Source organism: Talpa occidentalis, unplaced genomic scaffold (genome assembly GCF_014898055.3).
Source record: "Talpa occidentalis isolate TD23 unplaced genomic scaffold, MPIMG_talOcc4v2.1 talOcc4.14, whole genome shotgun sequence".
Taxonomy (NCBI): domain Eukaryota; kingdom Metazoa; phylum Chordata; class Mammalia; order Eulipotyphla; family Talpidae; genus Talpa; species Talpa occidentalis.
In genome coordinates this window covers 19,753,522-19,767,361 of record NW_023601433.1, presented here as the reverse complement: position 1 = coordinate 19,767,361, position 13,840 = coordinate 19,753,522, and the positions used below count along the sequence as shown (strand labels likewise).

General features: G+C 41.3%; 1 long non-coding RNA gene across 2 annotated transcripts; it reads right to left on the bottom strand.

The window, feature by feature from the left end:
• Window positions 1-585: 585 nt before the first annotated feature.
• Window positions 586-3,455, bottom strand: LOC119245204 (uncharacterized). Of its 2 annotated transcripts, none has more exons than XR_008551683.1 (4): window positions 3,230-3,455; window positions 2,168-2,503; window positions 1,449-1,736; window positions 586-1,123 (listed from the first exon to the last, which is right to left on the bottom strand). It is a non-coding gene; the product is annotated as an uncharacterized LOC119245204 (long non-coding RNA). The 2 variants fall into 2 exon arrangements; XR_005125208.2 differs by lacking the exon at window positions 3,230-3,455 and adding an exon at window positions 2,895-3,041.
• Window positions 3,456-13,840: the final 10,385 nt, after the last annotated feature.

The following is a 13,840-nucleotide window of genomic DNA, read 5'->3' as shown; positions in this document are numbered from 1 at the left end:
TGATGCTGCTCAACCCCCAGAGCCGCAGCACCCTGGACAGCATCATCCAGCACCCCTGGGTGGGGCTGCCCAACAGACTCCCACCCTGCCCCGAGCCGACCCCGGGCCAGCACAAGGCCGTGATGGAAGCCATGGTCCGCCTGGGGTTCCAGAAGGAGGTCATCAACAGGGCGCTTTTGGAGGGCAGGTATGACCCTGTGATGTGGTCCTACCTCATGCTGCTTTCCAGGCAGTGGGTGGGCGAGGAGGGGCCGGACCCTACCATCTTCCCCAAGCTCCTCAGTCCCAATGGGGCCCACTGTGCCCCGATACCAGAGGACCACCGGCAGCCTGAGGTCTCGGGGTGGGAAATCTTGTGGGTGGGACTGTCCCCGAAGCAGGACACCCAGAAGCCCACCACCACCTCTGGGCCAGGCATCCCGCAGAAGGATGCCAGCCTGCAGAGTTCTGTCTCTGGCTCAGGGCCCCTGCTGCCGGACGCCTGGAAGCCCAGCATGGCCTCCAGGTCAGGGCCTGTGCTGCGGGAGGCCTGGGGGCTCAACACCACATCACTGCCAGGCCCCCTACAGGAGGAAGCCCTGCAGCCCAGCACCATCTTGCTAGGCCCCCAGCTGGAGGGGGGCCAGGAAAGCATTAGGAAGACCTCCAGCCCAGTCCCCCAGCTCTCCAGCACCACCCGAATAACCCCAAGGAGGAGCCCCTGTTCAGCCCACTCCCTGCAGAGACACTGGGCTATGAACACCATTCCCAATCCACCCTTCAGTCCAGCGGAGGCTACAAGGCCAGAGCTCGTTGAATCCTTAATAGGATTTTAAAATGTTGCATTTTCTGTCCACCCTTCGGAAGAAAACACAAGAGCAGAGTTCACCCTGTTGGGGATTAGATGGTCACCAGCACCTCCCTAGAATTCACTTCCCCGCTCCAGGGCAGTCACTCAGTGGCCATAGTGAGAGGAGCACACCAGCGGAGGCCAAGACCTGGAGAGGGGTCAGGGGCTGGGCCCAGCCAGAGGGGCCAGGAGCAGCATGAGAACACAGGCGTGGAGCACAGATGTCCGCAAGCACAGCAGTCCCAGGAGCAGAGCAGATGAAGGGCAGGGAGGACAACGGGTCTGGTGAAGCACCTGAGGGGAACAGAGCAGAGGAAGGGGGGAGAGGAGGGCTTAGGGCAGCTGAGCAGGTGCAGGGCCCGGGATGGGAGTGGAGCTGTGCGGGCTGAGCCCCCAGAGGCCCCAGGGCCATAGGCTGGGACCCCATGGCCTTGCTTCCCCATCTTAGGCTCTATCCTGTGAGGGCCCTGCTGGTGGCCCTTGGGCACCCAGACGGCGCAGACGAGGCAGGAGCTCTTTGGGCTGACTGGCGCTGTCAGGGACTGACATACACGGTAGGAAGTCCCTCTCTACTGAGCCCCTTTTCACAACGGAGATTCCAACTTTGAGAATTGCTTACCCGCCAGTGAGTGGCGCCTCGATAGGGCCTCCTGGTTTCCATCTGCGTTTTGTCGCATCTCTGTCCATGCAGCACTTCCCGGGGGGTGTCACTATGGAAAGAGCCTCCTCCGTGCTTGGGCTTCACTGGCTCTGCTCTTCCCACGCAGGTTCCAAAGGGCACGAGGAGGCGGCCGCCGTGGGCACACTGGTTCCCACTGCAGGGACACCTCCAGGTGACCTGCTCTGCCTGCGGGGCCCTGGGGCATGGAGGCATCTGGATGTTCTTTCTCTGCCTGGAGGAGACAGTCTGAAATGGATTGTTTAGTTAAAATGTGTACCCCAGGACACATTAAAATGGTGTATGAAACTGACCACGTTTGCTTCCCGTTTATGACTGCACCCACACTTCCAACACATCGGACACCAGAGACCTAAATTTCCTTTAACATTCTTGTATCAGCAGTGAAAAGTTTAGAAAATTTAGAAAATTTTGGAAAGCATTTAGAAAATTTTAGAAAAGTGAGAGGGGTCACATGGTAATAAGACAGCGAGACAGGAGTGTGAAGCAGAGCTAGCTGTGAGTATGGAATTAGGTATTTGCACTCTTTCCTTTAGGTGTATGTGCATGTCTTGCACTGTGTGCAAGTGTGTGCATATGAGTCTACATGAGTGTGGCTTGTGTGTGCATCTATAGGTATGAAGTATTTATGTACCTTCTACCATCAGAAAAACACTCACAGCTGTAGAGAATTGGTACGGTATCTTCAAAAATAGGGCCTCCCGGAGGGCCCAGTGGGTTGAGCCCAGCGCTGAGGGAAGTGCTGAATCTCCAAAGTCCCCAATGTGGCTTGTGTCCCCGAGTCCACATCTGTAGGGGGTTTAATTCTGCTCCAGTATAACTGTAGATGCAGGTCAGTTAACGTTTTCCCAGTTTCTTGCCATTGGTCCCTGCTCCTGGTGTGTGCCCTGGTCACCCATTTCTCTTTCAGGGGCATCGATGTTGTCCTGCACAGTGTTGTGAGTTTATGGCGGCGGTGAGCCCTGTGTCTTCACTCTGCCTCCGTATTGCGCCTCCTGCGTAACACAATTCATTTTTGAGACCATAATTACTTTGTAAACCAAAACAACTAAATATAATAAAAAGATAATAACACTGAAAAACTAGAGATGTTAAAAAAATCACATCCAGTGACTTGTATTAAAATTATTGAAAAATTATATACATCATGGCTAAGTGTGGTTCATTCCTGTAATACAAGACCAGTTCAACACTTACATATCAAGTAATATAACAGTTTACATTAAGAGTGCATATGAAAAAATATATTACTGTATCAACAGACATAAAAACACTCAATATATTTCAACACATATTCAAAATTAAAAAAAGTAAATTCAAAAACCCAGAATTTAAGGGGCTTTTCCTTAAACTAATTAAATGTATAAAAGAAAACATGTAACTAACATTACAGTTAAAGATGAGCCACCAAATAGATTTCCTCTTCAGATGGAGAAAAAGGCCATTTTGTCCTCTGCCACTACACCAATTCAGAACTGTGTGGCTGTCCTAACTAATATGATAAGTAAAAGAAAAGAAAAGCTATAAAGGGAATACATATTATATGAAAACCACTAGAAATCTTAAAAAATCTCAGAAATAATTAGCAATTACAGGAAGGTTGCAGGGTATGTGGTCAATATACGAAAGTTTATTAGTTTCCCCATAAGCAACACAAACAACTGGGATATAAAATTAAAGAAACATTATCTATTATAAAAATACTACCCCAAATGAAATACCTAAGCAGGGTCTCCCCTGGTGGCGCAGTGGTTGAGCACTGTGAAGCTGCCCGCATTCTCTCCAGCACTGGTTCCATCCCCAGCCACCAACAAGGTTCCCACATAGCACAGACCTCTCCTTTCGACCGCTGCTCCCCTCAGCAGCGTACTCCGTCAGTCTGCCTGTTCTGTTCCCTGCTCTGTCTCTGGTGAATTCTCTCATCCTCCCATGCTTCTGAATGTAGCCAGTGCTTGTATAAATAATAAATAAATAAATAAGTCTTTAAAAATAAATAAATAATAAAAAATGAAAAAAAAAGAAAAAAATAAATATCTAAGCATAAATCTAACAAAATTTGCAGGAGACCTATACACAGAAAGCCAACAACACTCATAAAATGGACCTAGATACAGACCTAAACCTTATTTAAAAATGAACAAATGCAAATTGAATCATAAACATGAAAGTAAAATGCAATACTATAAAACTTCTCGAATATGACATAATAATACAAATAGATGTGACTTTGGATTTGCTAATAACTTTTTTAGGTAAAACACTAGAAGCATGACCTATGAAATAATAAACAGACCTTTGCACTTTATTAAAAGTTTATGCTCTGCAAAAATGATGTTAAAAATACAAATAACTTATTGGGAAAATACTAAGATAGCTGCATTTACCAACATGCATTTGTCAAAACCCATAGAACTCACAGCACTAAGAATGACCCTTGGTCTACCTACATTTTAAAGAATCATTTTGCAAGTTCGGGGATACCAGAATGTGACACAGATGATGACAATAGAATGTAACTGTATTACACTGTATGACACATGCCTACAGAAAGAGATTTTGGAAAAGGTGCTGTAGACTCAAAAAGAAGGAAAGAATTCCATGGTTTGCTCTGCTGGAAATGTCCTTTCCACACTGGCAAGGCTGCCTGGGACAATAAAGTCAGCAAGACAATAACTTTGTTTGCTCTGAAGAGTTCCTCTGGTGAGAAGCAAAGAAAATGTCCAGAAAGTCCACAGTCCTATCCGTGTTTATAAGTTGCTAGACGAAGGAACATGAGCTAATGACCTGAGGGACGAGCATGTCTTTGAGGGCACTTGTCAAAATAAGAGATTCCTATAGCCTTTGGTCCTTACATCTTCCGCCACACAGGTAACTCTGACTGACTCGACTGTAAAATCAAATCTGGACTTGCTATTGGTTTTTAAATTGGGGGTTGGAGTCATAGACCTGTCAGAACATTTCTGCAGGTCCAACATAACCTGTGCAATATGATCCATCCCTGGAAGGCATTGAGTTGATTGGTTAAACTGTTAACCCAGCCTACCTGATGTACAAGGACTCTGCTGTCCCCTGCCATCAAGGTGCTGGTGTCCTAGGTAAGAAGACACATCATCAAGAATTTATAGACACTAAAGTTTGTCTTTGACAAACTTTGTTTGGTTTCTTTTTATTCCACAGAAAAGTAACATCATCCAGTATTTATCTTTGCCCTTCTGGCTTATTTTGCATGGCATAATAGCTTCCAGTTCCATCCATGTTGCCATAAATGGTGTGAATTTATCTTTTTTTTAATTGTAGAGTAGTATTCCATGTGTGTGTGTGTGTGTGTGTGTGTGTGTATGATATGTATACACCACTTTATCTCTTCCATATGGCCACTGAGAATTCTTTCATTTGATTCCTCTATTCCTTTAAAAAAAAACTCCATTTTTGGGAGGAAGTCCACTCATCTCTGCTAAGCAGACAAGTATAGGTTTTTGCACCTGATGGGGGAAATTCTATACTCCCAAAACACTAACAAAAATGTAAACCAATGGTGCTTCTATAATAAAAATGAAAAAGATGACACATCATCAACATCACTAAGCTGGCAGTGTGGTGGATAGCTTGACGATTAACACTATGGAGAAGAAATAAGCAAGGAAGAAGAAAGGCCATATTATCTTAAATCAAGACTTCAGGGAAAGCCTCTCTGAAAGCAAGGAAGGACAAGCAGGGGGACCAGCAGGGGCAAGCCTTGGGTGGTAGTGTGCTTGCAGTCTTTGAGGGGCAGAACTATGGCCTGAAGAACAATGTTGTCTCAAATCTACAGGCCCTGGCGTGGCTCTTTTGGGATGTGTGAGGGGCCCTAAGTGCTTAAAATGCATTCAGCTTTAAATGAGGACTGCACCAGAGATGGTGATTATATAACCCCACCCAGTCCAGCATCCATTAAGTCAGGGCTAATTAGCACACTTCCTTTTCCAGCTGTGCCCTCAAAACTCCATTAACATCAAGTGCTGGCACCCACTGTCACCTACAGATTCAAGGTAATAGACCTCATCTCTTCTACAACATGATGGGTTTCCTGAAGGAATTGAATCATTTCCCAGGACTGCCTTGGGCAAAGTGGGACACAGAAATGGAGCCTGAATTAGAATGGGGGTGAGGAAGGGGAAGCTGGGCTACAGGTGAAACATCCAGAACAAGACTTTGATAGACAACTTCATGCTTCCAAGGAGAGCCTGCTCCAGGTGGACTCAGGACACCAAACGCTCAGTAGATAATGAATGTCCCTCCACCAAAACATCTGTGCTCTCTAGGTCTAGACACACCCGTGAGACTCTCACCTTTTTGTGTCTGCATTATGTTCTGTGACTGACACCACATGGTCACCCTGCTTGCAGTTTTATTATACTAAGCAATCACAGCCTTCCATTGCATAACACTGATTTTATTGAAGAACAAATCTGACCTGTTTGTTTACATTCTGGACACTGATAAAACAGAATAATGATTTCAGTTAGTATCTTGAGTGAGTCAAATTTATAATTTATCCCCACTTTATATGGTCCAAAAATGAAAGAAGTGGAAGACTGTGGACAGTATGAAATGACAGCTTAATTGTTAGGAAAATAAAACCCAGAGCCAGAGAGTTAAAGGCTTTCCTACTGATGTTAAAATTGTTTTCAGAGAGGACAGACATGCAGCATTTGATGCCAAGGAACACAAGTAAGAACGCTTTGGTGCATAGGGCAGAGAAATAGCCTTTATATGTATACTTAGAACAACTGAAAACGTGCCCGTTATTTCTGTAAAGGGCTCATACAAGTAGTACAGACTTGAGTGGGGTAGTGCAAATCCAGGAATCAAGGGTCCCTGTAAATTAATCTATCACTCACTCCTGATGCTTTTATATGAGTTTCACCAAAGCACTTTGGATTTCAGACCATCTCTGCCTTGTACTCTGGGGTCAGTTTTTCTCTCTTAATGATACATGTGTTATATTGATACTGATCAGTATAGATGAGATGAGTGAATGGGACGTAATGCACTTAACAAACATGTATGATTCCTTCTGCAAGCTCAGCACAGCAGGTGCTCAGTACAGGAGACAAAACCTGGAAGACATGGCCTTGCCTTGTACATATTAGAGTCCAGGGAGGGCAAAGAGTAATCTGCCCCTGAGATGCAGACAGCAAGCATAAATGTCACCCAGAGGACAGAAATTGTCTACCAGGACAGGATCTGACCACAAGTCAGTATCGTCTGTGGTCTTACAGAGTTTTTTTTTTTTAAGATTTATTTATTTATGCATACAAGAGCTGGGGTACAGGCCAGCGATGCAGGGGTTGTGGGCAGTGAGAGGATCCACCAGAGACAGAGTGAGAAATAGAACAGGTGGATTGACTGAAATACATCACTGAGGGGAACAGCTCAGACTGAGACAGGAGAGGTCTGCCACGACATGTGGCTATCTCCCTGGAAGGGACTGAACCTGAGCTGCAGCGGCTGCAGACAGCTTCATAGGTTGCATCTAACCCCTTGTGCCACCAGGGAGGCCCCATTACAGGGTTTTTAAAATTGAATTTAAATGCCCAAGTAAGCAATCTCTTCATTTATTTTCCATTTTTTTAAGATTTTTTTTTTCATTTATACAAGAGCTGGGATACAGGCGAGATGCACAGGAGGCTGAGAGGATTCACCAGAGACAGAGTGGGGAACAGAACAGGAAGACTGACAAAATACACTGCTGAGGGGAGCAGTGGGAGACAGGAGAGGTCTGCTGAGTCATGTGGGACCCTTGCCAGCCAGCCAGGATGGAACCCGCACTGCAGTGGCTGCGGACAAATTCACAATGCAGCACTCAACTGCCTATGCCACCAGGGAGGCCCTCTTCATCTAATTTAAATATCAACTATATTCATAGACCAAAAATTCCCCTTTTTAAAGTGTACAATTCAGTGGGTTTTAGGAACTCATAGTTGTAGAACTGTCACCACAACTTAATGTTAGGACATATTCATGAACTTCTGAGGTAATGAAACTTAACCCAATAACAAATCCTCCCTGTGTCCCTCCCTCTATAGTACATGAAAAATCACACATCTGTTTTCTGTATTTGTGGAGTTTTTTGTCTACTACAGACAATTCATGTAAATGCAGTCACACAATAGGTATTATTTGTGACTGGCTGCTTTCACTTATTCTATTTTCAAGGTTCCTGCATGCTGTACAATGTATGGATCAGTACTTCATTCCTTTTCCTTGCTAGATAACATTCCATGGCATAAGTTAGCATATATTTGTTCTGTATACCATTTGTAGCACAGATCTTCCAAAACCCTCGCAGTTTCCCAAGTGATGAGCATGACCTTAAGGCATAAAATACATAAAAGAAAAGAGGCAATGTGCTCACGGATCTCAACCTCAGAGATGCATTCAGGGACTCACTCTAATGGCACAGAAACAAAAACAAAAATAAACAAGTGGATTAATTCTGGCACAAGGGGTTAAGCACAGCACTATGAAGCTGGCCGTAGCCTCTGCAGCAGGAGTTTGATTCCTGCCAGCCAGGGAGCTACCCACATGGCACAGCAGACCTCTCCTGCTGCACGCACTGCTTCCCTCAACAGTGTGTTACGTCAGTCTGCCTGTTCTGTTCCCCGCTCTGTCTCTGGTGAATCCTGTCACCTCCCACACCTCTGGCCTGTACCCCAGTTCTTGTATGCATAAATAAATACATCTTTAAAGATACAAACTGAAAAACCTTTGCACAGATAAAGAAATATTCACAGAACAACTAGTGACTGTTAGAAAATATTTGCACAGCACATATCCAAAAACAAGTTAATTCCCAAAATATATAAAGATTTCATCCAACTGAACAACTTTAAACAACAGTTAAAAATGGATAAAAGAGCAAAAAATTGTTTCTCCAAATAACACATGTGGTCCATGCCATATGAAAAAAATGCTCATTACTCATTTAGGGAAATGAAAATCTGAACCACAGTGTGGTATCACTTCACACCTGTGCAAATGAATTCTATTCAAAAGACTGGAACAAAGAGTCAGCAAGGTTGTAGAGAAAGAGGAACACTCCCTCAATCCTCCTGGGCATGTGAAATATTACATCCTCTATGAAAAATGCATGTCTTAAGGTTCCTTAAAAATAAAAATAAATACCATAAGATCCAGAAATACCACTTCTATGAATTTTTCCAGAGAATATATAAACACTAATATGAAAATATTTATGCACTTCTATGTTCATGGCGGCATTACTCACAATAACCCAATCATGGACTCAACCTAAATATCCATTGACAGATAACTAGATAAAGAAACTATGGTTTATATGCACAGTTGAAAACTAATCAGCTATTATAAAAGATGAATCATTGTCTTTTGAGACATGTTAATGGAACTTGAGGTGACTATGCTAAGGGAAATAAGTAAAAAAAGACAATTACTGAATAGTTTCGCTCATTTGTGGAATGCAAAGAAACCAAGAAAATAAATGGGCATAAGACACAGAAATAATCTTAGACTATGAAAACTATGGTGGTTACCAGAGGGGAGAGGGCAGGGGAGGGGAGAAGGGTAGATGGCATGAACTGATGTGGTTGTGGCACTGGGGCTGGGGCTGTTCGTGTGCAAATGTGCATATGTCTAGGTATAACGCCAAATTCCTGAAATTTTATAGTTATGTATTTACATTTATTTACATAAATGGTAGATCAAATTTACACATTACATAAATTATACAAACTAAATCACAAATACCAAATCTTCTCCATTTATTGTTTTCTACTTTTATTCCAATGTAGTTCTTTTACTTTTATGGACCTTTGTTATATTGCCTATCATTTGATCTAGTCTAGAGAATGCTGTATGTGAACTTGAAAAGAATGCATATTCTATTCTTGTTTGGTGGGGTGGTCTTAGGCTATCTTTTGTGTCTAGTCGGCATACAGTGCTGTAAAATCTTTTATTTCCTTGCTCACAATTTTTCTATTTTATCTATTCATTATAGAAATGAATTACTATATTATTGAAGTTGTCAACGGTTATCGTTAAATTATTAACTTCTGTCAAATTCTGTCAGTTTTTGTTTCATGTTCTTTGAGGCACTGCTGTTAGGTATATGATATATTATGCTTTTAATCATTTTGTATCTTTGATACATTGATTCTTTTTTTTTTCTAAAATATTCTTTGTTGTCTTAGTAAGATTTTTTGTCTTTAATATATTTTGATAGTGTTAACTTATCCACTTGGGCTCTTTCATTTATTGTTTAGATGATGTGACTGTTGACTTTTACTTGAAACCGTGTGTTTGCAACTAAAGTGTGGGCCTTGTAGACAGTATGTAGTTCATCATGTTTTACCCATTTTAAATGTTTGTCTCTTTTCATTGGTGCATTTAACCCATTTTTATTCAATAATTTTACTGATAAAGTAGAATTGGCATCTGGCATTTAAATATTTCTTATATGTCATGTATTTTTTTCTTTCTTCATTTGTCCATTATTGCATGCCTCTATGTTATATTAGCCATCCAGTGTACCATTTTAATTATTTTGTTTTTAATTACATATTTTGGATATTTTTATTGACTGATTTGGGGATTAACATTAATCTTAATTTATAATTAAATAAAATAAATAAATATATAATTTGTAGTAATTGAAGTTGCTACCAACTTAATTTCAATAGTACACAAAAACCTCATTCTAATATAGTTTCCCTCTACCTTTTCAGAGTCTCACAAAAAGCAACTTTATACAGTTTTGCACCTGTTCACATAAGTCAGTATCATCTGATTTTAAAATGCAAAAATAAGCATTAATAATGCCTTTAAGTCTGCTATGTGTATCCCTTTCTATTTTACATACACAATAATATAATAATATATAGTTTACATCACTGTTCATTTTTGTACAGTGTAGGCTTTCTCCTCTCATATGTAGTCACCATCATATTCCCACCATCAGTTCATGTGGACAGAAGGTATTGGTTAGTGTTCTTTCATTTGAACCTAAAAGACTCCCTTCAGTAATTTTTTGAAGATTTATTTATTTATTTATACAAAACCTGGGGTACAGGCCAGATGTGTGGGAGGGTGAGAGGATTCACCAGAGACAGAGTAGGGAGCAGAACAGTCAGGTTGACTGAAATACACTGCGGAGGGGAGCAGCGGGCGAGACAGGAGAGGTCGGCTGCACCATGTGGGTAGCCACCTGGCCAGGGATCGAACTCCTGCAGCAGAGGCTGTGGATAGCGTGATAGGTTGCATCTTAACCCCTTGTGCCACCAGGGAGGACCCTCCCTTTTGTATTTTTATACAAGTCTGTTATTGTATTCAACTCCAAAATTTCCATTGTATAATTCATGTTTCTTTCTTTATATTCTCTGGTAAGATATAACTTTCACACTTTCCCTTTACTCTAGATATGATTTTTTAGGACTTTGAAATATTTAAAATAGCTAATTTAAAGTATGTGTCTAGTAAGAACAATGTCTGCACTTCCTCACAGAAAATTTCTCTTCATTTCTTTTTTTCATGGCTTTGGGTCATACTTTCTTTTTGTCTGTAATATTGTTGTTGTAATTCTGTTGTTGTTGAATACTGTACATTTTAGTGCTGAATATTGTACCTTTTCAGTATCTTTATTCCATCTTTGGACTGGGGAATACAACTGACCCTAGGGGAGGCCCCATGCCTCCCAGCCCCATATGCTATCACGCCCAGTTCCCGGCCCCAATGAGACTCAAAGTGAATTCCCAGCATCAAACTAAACCCCACAAGGACTCAGCTGCCATGCTCACCAAACAGTAAATGCCATAGCAGTGGGAGACAAAGACCTTCACACAGCAAATGTTCCACTACAGCAGAGCAAATCAAAAGCATATAATGGGAAGAAAGGAAAATACAAATGGCCATGCAAGTCTTCAGGGGAAAACGGCACCACAGAAAGAAAACTAATATCCAGAGCCAAGTCACAGGAGATGGAAGAGTTTTTCTTCCTATCAGACACAGAATTTAAAAGTACAATGAGAAAATTAAATAATTGGAACAATAAAATGGAAACTCAGAAAAACAGTTTAGATATTTAAGAAAACCTAGAAATGCAAATTAATGCCATGAGAAACACAATGAACAGAAGATCAAAATTAAAACTCTAAAAAGAAAATAACAGAAATGCAAAAAGTAGAGAGAGCAATGGGGGAGATAAAAAATTCTGGAGAAACCAAGGAAAAATGACAAACCAAATGGAAGAATGAATCAGTGAGTTCAAAGATGCAAATGGGGAAAGAACAAAATAGAAAAAGAGAACTAAAAGAGAAAAAAATGAGAATTCAAAGAAAAGAAACATCAAAATGATATGCATAACAGAAGAGAGAGAACAGAGAAATGAAAAACTATTTAAAGAAATAACATAACACTTCCCCAACTTGAAGAGTGAATTGAACATGCAAATACAGGAAGATGAAAGAAAATCAAGCTACTAGAGGAAAGGAAACCTATAGCCAGACAGAGTAGTATAACTTTCCAGAGTTCAAGATAAAGAAAAAAATAGTTAAGCTGACAAGGGAAAAGAAACAGATATAAAGGAACCCTGAGTAGACTAACACCAGACTCTCCAGAAAAACACTGTAGGCAACAAGAGAATGGAGTGACATATTCAAAATACACCCAGATAAAATTTGCCAAGAAGAAAACTCCCTCCATAAAGACCTTCTCAGACAAACACAATCTCAAGGAGTTTGCAGTCTTTACCTCCCCTTCTCCAAGAAGTATTAAAAGGAATTTTTTATTTAAATGAAAGAGATGGGGCCTTCCCTGTGGCACAGACGGTTGAGTACAGCACTGTGAAGAAGTCCACAGCCTCTGCAGTGTGGCTTCAATCCCGGCCAGCCAGGGAGAACCACATGGTGCGGCAGACCTCTCCTGTCTTGCCTGCTCTCCCCTCAGCAGTGTATTTCAGTAGATCTGCCTGTTCTGTTTCCCACTATGTCTCTGGTGAATCCTCTCACCCTCCCGCACATCTGGCCTGTACCCCAGTTCTTGTATGCATGAATAAATAAATCTTAAAAAAATAAAAAAATAAATAAATGAAAGAGAGGAACAAAAACTGAAAAAGCAATTAAATAGATTTAAAACAAAACAAACAAAAAAATAAGTATGACGGCTATATCAAATATCAATGTGCTGAACTGGCAAAATAAAAGCTATACAGTATGAAGTTGGAACTGGAAACAGAATCCAACCTTCTGCTGCTAACACACCTAAATCCCAATGATAAACATAGATTGAAAGACAAGGGAAAGAAAATATTCTACAAGCAAATGACACCCTAAGTAAAGCTAGGACAGAGATATGAAATCAAATAGGCTTCCAACTTTAAAAGGTAGCAAGAGGCAGAAATGGACAATAATGACTAAAGAAACAATACAACAGGAAGATATAACATTCATCAATATATACTCAACAGAAAAGCACCAAAATACATTAGACAACTAATTTCTAATCAGAAAACAGACACTGGAGAAAATACATATGACCTTGCAGACTCTAATATCCCACACTCACCAATGGACAAAACAATCAGACACAAAATATATAAGGACACAATTGTCCTAAACAAAGGAATAGACCACATGGGATTAATAGACATATATAGGGAACTGCACCCCCCCCACACACATAGACAAAAGCCAAATACACATTTGTCTCAAGTGTACGAGGATCATTCTTTTTATTTTTTTTTTATACAAGCACTGGGTAAAGTCAGAATTACGGGAGGGTGAGAGAATTCACCAGAGCAAAAGCGGGGAACAGAACAGGCAGACCGACGAAATGCACTACTGAGGGGAGCAGCAGGCATGACAGTAGAGGTCTGCTGCACCATGTGGGATTCTCACTGGCCAGCCAGGATTGAACCCATGCTGCAGAGTCTGCAGACAGCTTCACCGTGCAGCACTCAACCACCTGTGCCACCAGGGAGGTCCTGTATAAGGATCATTCTTCATGATTGACCACATACTGACTGACACAACAAATGTCAATGAATTTTGGGAGATTCAATCATACCAAGTATCTTCTCTGACCATAAAGATATTGAATTCGAAATCAACTACAAAAAGAAAACAAAGTCTCTAATACAAGGAGCTGAAAACACACTACTGAGAAGTCACTGGATTAATGAGAAAATCAAGAAAGAAAACAAAACTTAATTTAAGATAAATAATAGTGAGGACATAACCTTCCAGAATATGTGAGACACCTCAAAAGCAGTACCAAGAGGGAATTCTATAGCAATACAGGCCCACATCAAGAAATAAGAA